General features: G+C 52.6%; 1 protein-coding gene across 3 annotated transcripts in view; it reads right to left on the minus strand.

Annotated features, from left to right (window-relative positions):
* Positions 1-4,109, minus strand: part of NRF1 (nuclear respiratory factor 1) — a 79,086-nt gene extending 74,977 nt beyond the window's left edge. For 2 of the 3 annotated variants that reach the window (XM_056845879.1, XM_056845881.1), the window contains exon 1: positions 4,077-4,109. The gene's annotated coding sequence lies outside the window, so the exon portion shown is untranslated. Of the gene's footprint in view, positions 1-4,070 lie in introns of all 3 variants that reach the window. The other variant, XM_056845880.1, reaches the window with a different exon arrangement.
* Positions 4,110-11,948: the final 7,839 nt, after the last annotated feature.

Below are 11,948 nucleotides of genomic sequence, written 5' to 3' on the forward strand. Positions count from 1 at the left end.
CTGTTTACTCCTTTTATATTCCACCTCTTCTCCCCAGTGGGGTCCCAAAGCAGCTTACACCATTCTCATCTCCTCTATTTTATCCTCACAACAGCACAGTGAGGTAGGGTACACTTTGATGGCAGAGTGGGGATTCGAACCAGGGTTGCCTCAATCCTAGTCCAACACTCAACCACCACACCCCACAGGGGAGGGCCATAAAGGTTATGTTTTTGTAGTGAAGATAGCTACCACTCAGACCATCTGGTATCTGATGAAGGGAGCTCTGACTCCCGGAAGCTTATATTCCAAGAAATGTGTTGATCTCTATGGTGCTACTGGACTTGAATCCAGATGTTTCACTTACATGCCCCCCCCCCTTGCCAAGCAAAGTGGAGTTTTCATGAGGACATCCTGTCCTGTTTCCAGTCCGTGGAGAGAAGGATAGTTTGTCTATCTGGTATTACCCTGCCCTATTACCTAGTATTACCCAGTGTGGTGTAGTGGTTAAGAGCGGTGGTTTGGAGAGGTGGACTCTGATCTGGAGAACCGGGTTTGATTCCCCACTCCTTCACATGAGTGGCGGAGGCTAATCTGGTGAACTGGATTTGTTTCCCCACTCCTACACACGAAGCCAGCTGGGTGACCTTGGGCTAGTCACAGCTCCCTCAGCCCCACCCACCTCACAGGGTGTCTGTTGTGGGGGAGGGAAAGGCGATTGTAAGCTGTTTCGATTCTCCCTTAAGTGGTAGATAAAAACCAACTCTTCTTCTTCCCTCCAAGGAGTTCTGAGCAGAAAGCAGGGCTCTCCTTTTCTCGTTTAACCTTCACAACAACTGGGTGAGATAAGTTAGGCCGAGAGACCGTGTGGGACTAGTCCAAGGCCTCAGCACCACGCTAGCTCTCTTTAACCATGGTGGGGGGTGCAAAGTGCCATCAAGCCACAACCAACTTATGGCAGCCCCGTAGGGTTTTCAAGGCAAGGGACGATCAGAGGTGGTTCGCCACTGCCTGCTTCTACATAGCTACCCTGGACTTCCTTGGTAGTCTCCCATCCAAGTACTAACCAGAACCAGCCCTCCTCAAGCTTCTGAGATCTGACAAGATTGGGCTAACCTGGGCCATCCAGGTCAGGGCCTCTTTAACCATAACCCCAGACAAAAAAATGGTACCAAGAGGCCAACTGTTTCCCCCCCCCCCCTCAAACAACCTGCACAGCAACCGCTGCCTTCCAAATTTGCCCTTCACATTAAAGGGAACTAAACTCTATTCAAATGGGTGGGAATGGAGTCGGACAAGGGATCAGGGTGTCCTACTCCATGAGCAGACAAGGTCTCCTACTCCATGAGCAGACGAGGATTCCCCAGGGGCTCCACACAGTTCAAACCCTAGCCTGGAAAGATTACACAGTTCTACAACACCCACTTCATTGTCATGAAAAGGAAGTGGAGTCTGCACTTTCCCTAGCATGCAGATCCTCTGTTCATTACTCTCACTGCTACAGTGGAGTCCAATTGCGCCTTAAAGACCAACAAGTTATCCAGGGTGTATACGTTTTTGAGAGTCAAAGCTCCCTTTGATGCTTGAGAGCTTATAACCAAGAAATCTTGTTGGTCTTTAAGGTTCTCTACTGTAGTTGAATCTTGCTGCTCTACTGAAGAGTGACAGGGCTACCCATATGAAACTACCTCACTGCTACTGTGACTTCCAGTCCTGGTGGTTTCCTACAGATGTGGACGCTGCAAAGGTAAAAAACAGAAGGGTCTATGATCACACCAAGAACTTCGCTGGATTCTTGGGGGACAATGAAGAAATATAATGACTGGAAAGGTGACGGACAGTCTCAATAGGGGCATGCCTATACTAGGTGCTGTGGAACACAGGCAGGATAATGCTGCTGCAGTTGTCTTGCTTGTGGGCTTCCTAGAGGCACCTGGTTGGCCACTGTGTGAATAGACTGCTGGACTTGATGGGCCTTTCTCCAAAATAGGAGACTGCTTACCTCATTCCTCCATTTTTATGCTCACAACAACCCTGTGCGGTAGGTTAGGCTGAGAATGTATGACTGCTCTAAGGCCTACCAACAAGCTTCCATGGTATAGCGAAGATTTGAACCTGGGTCTCCCAGATCCTAGTCCGACATACAGCAGGTTCCTTCCCCCCAACTCTGATTAAGACACTCCACTAAATTTAAGAAATCATGTCCCTTCATTCAACCAAAAAAACTCCCCCGTGAAAGAAAAATCCAAATGACACCCCTGTTCTCGATAGATGCCTTTTCCCTCTGACACAGGGGTTGGGGGAGAAAGTTTAGGGACCCCCCCAACAGCACCTGTTCCTGCTCCAACCAGAATTTGGTGTTTCCACAATTTCAAATCAGCAGATTCTTCCCAACTCAGATTAAGATACTCCCCTAATTTAATAAATCCTCCCCCCCATTCAACTCAAGAAGTCTCCCCAGTGAAAGAAAAATCCAAATTACACCTTTTCTGACATGTAGAAGTGGGAGGGGGAGTTTAGAGACGCCCCCCCCAAACACCACCTTTTTCTTGCTCCAACCAGAATTTGGCAATTCCCCCCCATCTATTTTTAAAGCCCTAATTTCCCACCAGCAGATTCCTCCCCCAAACTCTGATTAAAATACTCCCCTAATTTAATAAATTATATTCCCCTATTGAACCCAGACAGTTTTCCCCATGAAAGAAAAATCCAAATTACCCCTTTTCTGACACATAGAGGTGGGGGAGTTTAGAGACCCCCCAAAAAAACACATACACACTTTTTTCTTGCTCCAACCACAACTTGGCAATTCCCCCCCCATCTATTTTTAAAGCCCTAGTTTCCCGCCAGCAGATTCCTCTCCCCAACTCAGATTAAGATACTCCTCTAATTTAATAAACCATTTATTGAACCCAGTCTTCCCCATGAAAGAAAAATCCAAATTACCCCTTTTGTGACACATAGCGGTGGGGGAGTTGAGACCCCCCCCCAAAAAAAAACCCACCACCTTTTTCTTGCTCCAACCAGAACTTGGCAATTCCTCCCCTCAATCTATTTTAAAGCCCTAATTTCCCATCAGCAAATTCCTCCTCCCAATTCAGATTAAGATACCCCCTAATTTAATAAACCACGACCCCCTATTGAATCCAGACAGCCTTCCCCAGGAAAGAAAAATCCAAATTATCCTTTTTCTGACACATAGAGGTGGGGGAGTTTAGAGACCCCCCACCCAAAAAACCCCCACCTTTTTCTTGCTCCAACCACAACTTGGCAATTCCCCCCATCTATTATTAAAGCCCTAATTTCCCGCCAGCAGATTCCTCTCCCCAGCTCAGATTAAGATACTCCTCTAATTTAATAAACCATTTATTGAACCCAGGAAAGAAAAATCCAAATTACCCCTTTTCTGACACACAGAGGTGGGGGAGTTTAGAGACCCCCCCCAAATAAAAACCCCACCTTTTTCTTGCTCCAACCAGAACTTGGAACCCCCCCCCAATCTATTATTAAAGCCCTAATTTCCCATCAGCAGATTCCTCTCCCCCCCCCCTCAGATTAAGACGGTCCCCTTTTCCCGCTCCAGCCCCAATTTGGCCGCCCCCACCCCCCATGTGTTTCTAAAGCCCTCATTTCACCCCCGCAGAGGCCTCGCCGCCCCCAAGTCCGATTTATACCCTCCCCCATTGAATAAACCGTGCCCCCCCCAATTCAACCCCAAAAGTCTCTTTAGGGAAGCGGGGGGGGGGTGGGAGAGAGAGACCCTGTTTTGACACTTGAGGAAGGGGCAGGGAGCCTCGTGGGGAAGGAGACGAGGGGGGGGCGCAACCAGAGGACTACTGGGGGGCGAAGGGGGGGTCTCGGCCTCCCCCGGCGTGGGAGGGCCGGCCACCGGCCTGCCTTGCAGGGAGCGCGGCCTTCTCTTCCCCCACCCGCCACCCGCCGGCCGGGTCCGGGGCCTAGCGCGGCCTGCGTGTGCGAGGCGGCGGCGGAGGGCGGGCGGAGGGCTCGTGAGGGAGGCTGCGGGGCCCCCGCGTTGCTGCGGCTGCGCCGGGTCCTGGGCGAGGAGCGGCTGCGAGATTGCGCGGTAGGACACTCACCTCAGAGCGGCTGCGCTGCAGCGGGCCTGCGCCGTGGAAGCCCCGGCTCGAGCCGGCGGGGAGGGAGGGAGGAAGGACGGAGGATGGACGGGCGCCGCGCGAGGAGGGCAGGCAGGCAGGCAGGCAGGCGGGGGGCCGGCCCCCACCGCGCTTCAAGGGAGGCGGCGCGCCTGGGCCTGGGCCTGGGCCGGCCTGCCTGGAGCCGACGGGCGGCGGCGGGGCGCTGGGCTGAGGAGGCGATGGCGGGAAAAAAAGGAGGGCTTCGGGCCTAGCTGGGGCGGGCGGCGCTCGAGTCCGGCGGTGGTGGCGGCGGCGGCAGGCCGAGAGGGGGAGGGGAGGACGCACGGCGTGAGGGGGGCCGCCGCGCCGCCATGATGGGAAGGGCACGGGACGGGGGGGGTGGGGGCGGTTTTGTCCGCGCCGCTTTCGTGGTTTTCTCGAACGGCGGCGCGCTCGGAGGGCCCGGGCCGCCGCCCGCGCGCGTTTCTTCCTAGGGAAGCGGCCTGGCGTCGACGTCTAGGCGGGAAGGGAGGGAAGAGGCGTCGGGGGACGCCATCTTGGGAAGGTCGCCTCGCGCGCTACGAGTGGCGGGCTGGCCGAGGCCCTTCGGCGGCCATGTTGGGGAGGTGATGGTGGGGTCGCTTGATTGGGCGCGGGGGGGGGCCGCCATGTTGATAGTGTTGCCAACTTCCAGGCACTAGCTGGAGACCTGCTATTAAAACGGATCTCCGGCCAATAGAAATCAATTCGCCTGGAAAAAAGGGCCGCTTGGGCCATTGGACTCTATGGCATTGAAGTCCCTCCCCTCCCCAAACCCCGCCCCCCCTCAGGCTCCGCCCCCACAAACCTCCCGCCGGTGGCGAAGAGGGACCTGGCAACCCTAAATCAGGCGACCTGCTGGGTAAAAGCCCCTCTTAGAGCCCCCCATTTTCCAAAATCACTTGGCAGCAACTAGGGTTGCCAACCTCCACGTACTAGCTGGAGATCTCCTGCTATAACAACTGATCTCCAGGTGATAAGAGATCTGTTCCCCTGGAGAAAAATGGCCGCTTTGGCCATTGGACTCTATGGCATTGAAGTCCCTCCTCTCCCCCAAACCCTGCCCTCCGCCCCAAAAACCACTGGTGGCAAAGAGGGACCTGGCAACCTCACATGTTGGGAAGGGGGAATCACGCCGCTTGGAGGAGGGGGGTGGAGTGGCAAAGCGAGGGGTCTGCATGGAGGAGGGGGGCTGTGACATGAGGAGCGGCAGGGGAATAGCGCTGAACCCCTGCAACAGGAAATTTTCATTTTTGTCCCCCCCCCCCCAAAAAAAATCTGCAGCCACGTCTCCTTGGATGACATTGGCACCTGTTCCTCTCCGCCTGGCCTACCTCACAGTGTTGTCGTGAGAATAAAGGAGTTGGGGAGAATCACTCACGCCATCCTGATCTCCTTATGTAGGATTTTTAAAAGGCACTTTAATAAACACGTTCTCTGTAGCGGTGAAGTTTCCTGCAATGGTTTTGATGGGAGGAGAATGAGGTTTTTGCAAAGTCTGTTTCAGGTGTGTTGCAGGTATCAGCTCTCTGCGGAATCACGTGTGCCAGTCCCACGCAGTGGCGGACCTACATTTTTGTGAAAATCTGATTTTGGGTGTTAAAACGCATAAGCGAGACAAGTGCAGCCTGAATGGAGAATTCAGAGGTCTTTTATGGTTCCGATTGGGTCTAGCCTAAGGGTTGAGCTACAGAACTATTAAGCTGTGCACCAATGGAGGATCCAGCTGACAAAATGTAGGCTATGAATGGATTCTGATGAGCTCAGTAAGCCCAGAGAGCTGGGGGTTTGGGCGCCAGAAGCCCCCAAGAAATTTTTGAAATTTGGCCAATGACAGGGACATTTTGAAGCCACATGAAATGGGTATTAGAGCATATTCTAAGGTCAATATTGAGTACTTCAACCCATTGGCTTATGATTCTGTCACTAAAAGTAGCCTTAATTTATTACCAAACACTTAAAAACTCCCATCGATTTTGTTGAAAAATTCACTCATAAAACAAAAAGTTGCTTCAGGGCCCCTCGGGGGTTAGGACATTGAGCAGGGGGTTGGACTAGATGGCAAACCACCTCTGAATGCTTTTTGCCCTGATCTGGATGGTCCAAGGTAGCCCTATCTTGGAAGCTAAGCAAGGTCAGGCCTGGCTCGTATTTAGATGGGAGACACCCCCAGGAAGTCCAGGGTTGCTACGCAGAGGCAGGCGACAGCAAACCATTTCTGAACGTCTCTTGCCTTGAAAGCCCTATGGCAGGGGTGTCGAACTCATTTGTTACAAGGGCCGGATATGACAAATGTCACTTGGTCGGGCCAGGCCATGCCTCGCCAGCCCAGATCGGGACTGGAGTGGGTGGCTTCCTCAGCCGGCTCGCGGGCCGGATAAGAGCTCTCAAGGGGCTGGATCCGGCCCTCGGGCCTTATGTTTGACACCTCTGCCCTACGGGGTCACCATAAGTTAACTGCCACTTGACGGCACTTTACACACAAACACAATACACCACGGATGGTGGGGAGTTGTTTTCTGTTGCCCCAGAAGGGTCAGACCAGAACCAACGGGTTGAAATTAAATCAAGAGAGTTTCTGTCTAAATGTTAGGAAGAACTTCCTGACAGTCTGAGCGGTTCCTCAGCAGAACAGGCTTCCTCGGGAGGTCGTGAGCTCTCCTTCCCTGGAGGTTTTTAAGCAGAGGCTAGGTGGTCATCTGTCAGCAAAGTTGATTCTATGACCTTCAGCAGATGATGAGAGGGAGGGCATCTTGGCCATCTTCTGGGCATGGAGTAGGGGGTCACTGGGGGTGTGGAGGGGGGGAGGTAGTTGTGAATTTCCTGCATTGTGCAAGGGGTTGGACTAGATGACCCTCCTTCCAACTATGATTCTAACAGGTGTACATGGGCAACACCACCCTCCTAACCTTATGAGGTTAGGCTGTGTGTGTATTTGTGTCTAGCCACACTTAGGTCACCCAGGAACATCTCAGCAGAGCGGGGATTTGAACCCAGGTCTCCAGGGCCCTGATCTGACTGCCACACCAGACTGGCTGCTGCTTTTTCTTGGCTAGTCTCTGTCAGCTGTAAGGCAAAACAGCAACACTAGCCTCTGACATCGAGGGCCTGCTGCCTGCCAGGACACGTCCTCAGGGAAGAAGGGACCCAGCGGAATTCGGTCAAGTATTTCCTGTCGGGTCGCTTTAGCACTCAACTGGCAATGCGGTAGCACAAAGCATAAATCTTTTACGTTCCACATTCATGTGGACAAGGCAGCTGCAGGCCCCGCGGCACATCCCCGCTCCCGCTTCCCATCTTTGCCATGCAAAGAGGAACTTGAGCTGGGAGGCAAGGCAAGTGGGGACAGAGCAAGCAACCAGGGAGGGGAGTTGATGATGACCTGGCCTGTAGCTTTGATGGGAGAATTAAAGGTCTGTTACCACAGCTTGAAGGCGGCAACCGTATGCCACGGTCACGCTGTGGTAGCTTGCGCAGGAGACTGGATGGAATGGGCTGGGGGGTAATGAAAAACCTGTAGCAATCATGGTGTGGGGGTTCATGTCTGCATGCAGTGGGATCCTAAAATATTCCTCTCTGAAGGCCGCAGGTGAGAGTTTGTAGCAACGTTACTGAAATTAGTAGCTTGTAGAAGTCGGGGCCCAGAAGGACTTTGTTGACATCGTATGCACATGTTCTCTCACGCCTTAGAATCGTAGAGTTGGAAGGAGCCATACAGGCCATCTAGTCCGACCCCCTGCTCAATGCAGGATCAGCCTAGAGCAGTGGTGGCGAACCTTTTACAGACCGAGTGCCCAAACTGCAACCCCAAACCCACTTATTTTTTGCAAAGTGCCAACACTTTGTGCAGGGAAGGGGGCAGGAGTTTTGAACCGCTCCGCGCGGTAGTGCAGCGCAGTTCAAAGCCCCTGCCACCCAGCTGGGTGGCAGGGGGTGCAGGGAAGGGGGCGGGAGTTTTGAACCGCTCCGCAGTGCGGCGTGGTTCAGCGCGGTGCAAAGCCCCAGCCGCCCAGTGGGGAGTGCAGCAAAGGGGGCGGGAGCTTTGAACCGCTCCGCGCGGCAGCGCAGCGCGGTTCAAAGTCCCCGCCACCCAGCTGGGCGGCAGGGAGTGCAGGGAAGGGAGGGCTACGCGTGCCGGAGTCGGCACGCGTGCCATAGGTTCGCCAACATGGGCCTAGAGCATCCCTGACAAGTGTTCATCCGGCCTCTGCTTGAAGACTGCCAGTGAGGGGGAGCTCACCACCACTCTAGGGAGCTGATTCCACTGTCAAACAACTCTTATTGTAAAAAAAAATTCCCTAATATCCAGACGATGCCTCTTCGCCTGCAATTTAAACCCATTATTGCGAGTCCTATCCTCTGCTGCCAATAGGAACAGCCCCCTGCCTTCCTCTGACAGCCCTTCAAATACTTCAATTGAGCAATTGTGTCCCCCCTCAACCTCCTCTTCTCCAGGCTAAACATTCCCAACTCCCTCAGCCTTTCCTCGCAGGGCTTCTTGGTCTCCAGGCCCCGGATCATCCTCGTCGCTCTCCTCTGCACCCGCTCCATTCTGTCCACATCTTTTTTGAAGTGAGGACTCCACACAGGACTCCAGGTGCAGCCTGACCAAAGCTGTGTACAGCGGAACTATGACATCTTGCGATTTGGATGTTATGCCTCTGTTGATACATCCCAAGTTCGCATTAGCTTTATGGTGGGATCAACCAGATCTAAATGTCAGGTAGAAAGATCTGGCCTTGCTCTGCACCATGAACAGTTGTCTGGAGAAATAAAACAAAGCTTTTCCGGGCACGGGGATATCATGCTGCAGTTAAAACCAGAGCAGCGGGGCCAGGAGAAAAATAAAAAGCAGCCCAGGGGGCTTTTAATAATTAGGACAGCTTCCTTTTTCACTGGTTCTTTGCTCCGGTGCCTTTATCAGCAATGCGGGCACACAGATATTAAGCAGAGAACACTTTTCCTGTTATCTCGGCGACAAAGCAATGTTTTCCCAGCTAAACTTTGTGTGTTTCAATGCTGCTGCTAAAAGCAGAGGAGGCAGATAAAGAGTTTTTTGAAAAGTTCTCATTTCACACTCTGCAAAATGCCACGGATTATATCTTCCTCCCCCCCAACACCCCGGAAAGAAAATTTCCGAGGTTCCACCCGAGGAACAAATGAGGAAAATGCCACCAGTGTTGAGAAAACAACTCTGACCAAAATTTTATTATCCACAAAGAGACATTTGATTAATCACTGAAGATTTGGAAATCAAAACAAGCTGACAAAAACGTGCACTGCCATTCCCCCCCCCCCCCGCTCACATTTTTGATCGTAGCTTGCTTACTTCACAGCTGGGAAACAGGTTCCAAAAGAAAAACACAATCTTGGAACCTCAAACCAAATAGTCCCCTCTGCAGTGGGATACCTGCAGAGTAAATTGGCCTTTTGCTTTTTACCTGTCTGTGCGACACCCAGGGAAACTTATATGATGGAGGGGCAGGGAAGTTATCTGTAAATAAGGAAGCCGATGCATTAGCGCAAGAGTCGCACTGGCCTTCTCCAAAGCTCAGGGGCGAACCCTCCCAAGCGGGGATCTGATTTAAACGCACCACTGGCTGTTTTGCGGGGGGGGGGGTGGAGGGCTTGCTGCTGGTGGACTGCAGCTACCTGTGCGCACAGCGTCAGTGGCAAGAGAGTCCATGTAGGGGCAGAGCCAACAGGGTCTTCTACACAGCTCAGGGGTGCCTTTTATGGGACGGAAAGGAAAAGGTGAGCAGGGAGACAGCATGAAGTGCTTTGTGGGTCGGTTTGTGAAGCCCCGAAGCCAAAGTGGGAAAGAAAAAAAACCTTCCAAAGACCTGAGCCATCTTCCTTATCCGCCGGTGCGACTGGCCAGAAAATCCAAAAGTGTTATCACTAAGAGCCTGCGTTGTGAGGGGGGGCTCCCCTCCCTCCACCTCTGCCCTTCCTCGATCGATGGGCTTTTCCGCACCCATTCCCTCCATCTGCCTCTCTTCTTGTGACTCCCCCAACATCTGTTTTAGTATCTGCTCTTGACTCATTTTGCTGACCTTCCCTTTCCAAGTCAACATTTCCCTCTGTGGACGAACCACCCGCCAGCTCACCGCTTTCAGAAGCTGCCCTCACTCAAGCGGCTGGTGGATTCTAGCTAGGATGGACAGCAGAAGATTGTGGCCTGCCACCGAACGCACTTTGGAACCGGAGGCAGAGTGAAAACCACTGTTATATGTAATTGTGGGTAACTTATAAACACCTACTTAAAAAAAAAAGATAAAAAAACAGAACTTCTTGTGGATAACTTACACTATGTAAGAAACAGTTTCGTAGAACCCACTCTTTTAACTTAGGGCCTTTGCACATTACCTTTTCTGCCATGAGGGGAAGAGACAGGTATTTGGAAATAGGTGTGAAACATAATGACCACAATCCAGCAGCATTAGACATGCATTTCAGAGGGACGGGAGCAAGTACCTGTGCCCTGGATTATGGCGAATTCCCCCAACCCCGCCCCCCGACTAGGTTTGCTCATAAGCACGTTTCAGAGCATATTAGGTGCCTCTCCCTTGTATGCGATACACTCTGAATGCCATTCTCAAATTACTTTTTACCTGTCTGATAGCTGCACAGGGAGTGCATACTGCGGGTGTCTGGCTACGCAACCTTCCATAAATCCTATGCCTCGTTTCCAAATAGCACCATTAAAAATAACATAAAAAATATTTGGCCCTTATGTTCGTTCACTTCTCCCTGGCAACAGAAAGTATTCTGAACTTTCCCAGAGCTTGCAGAGTGTTGTGCAGAGAAGGCAAAAGGGGACTCTCTTCCTACCCAGCCGTACTTTCCAGAGAAGAGACCTCAAAGTGGGGAAGAAGGCCAGAGCCCCATTTGACAACAAGCATACCCGGGGCCTCACGTCCATGACAACACACTCTCCATGAAGAAGCTACAGGCTGCCCTTCCAAGCCAGCAGCGTAAGTCTCTTGCACAAAGTAGATGGTGTGGTAAAGCCAGGCAGGATATCCTCCTGTCTCTCTCTCTCTCTCTCTCTCTCTCTCGGCCTGTTTGCTGGAGTTAAATTTATCAGCGTGACACAGCTGTCGAGAGAGACAGGCGGCCCTGCTGGCGGAGTCCATCAGTGGGGCCTGCAAAGCCGTGCGTCTCTGCAGGGAGGTTATGCCCATGTTTTGCCAGGCCTGGCCGAGGCACCCCTTGGCGGTATTATTTTTCCAGATTGGCACAGCTCCTTCTCCCCGCCCTCCACGTCTGAGCCTGCATGGCAGAGTTTTTCTCCCCGCGGCTCAGACAGGTCGCAATTTTCCCCTATACTGCGATCGGTGCTTTCAAGCCTGAACCTTTTTGGAACCCAGGTGGCGATACCAAACCCCCCATGGACAAAAGGAAAGGGCACCAGAGCACCATCCGGAGATTCCCACGCACCACTTCGTGCCCCATCCTAGATAAATTCTTAACACTGCAGCCCATCCATTCCCTTTTGCTTTCTGATGTCTAATGTGGGATTGCTTGGACATGGATCCTGGGCGTGTGCCCTCCACCTGCCCTACCCACACAGAACGCAACTCCTCTCATTGGCACAAGCTCGGTATCCTCAGAAACGGGCGGGAGGCCAGAAGGATGCCAGTGCAGCAAACCAGGAACTGGCTTAGGGCAAAATACTGGGGACTGCAAGCAACTCCAGATGGCACCAGAGGGAGGGGGTTGGTCACCGTATCCAGAATCTGACAAAGGCATCCCCATGTACCCCATAACCCCACAAGGATCCTGGGATACACTTCCAGGAAGTCAGCAATGGTGGAATGGGCACACTGC

This window comes from Euleptes europaea, chromosome 3, assembly GCF_029931775.1.
Source record: "Euleptes europaea isolate rEulEur1 chromosome 3, rEulEur1.hap1, whole genome shotgun sequence".
NCBI classification, from domain to species: Eukaryota; Metazoa; Chordata; class Lepidosauria; order Squamata; family Sphaerodactylidae; genus Euleptes; species Euleptes europaea.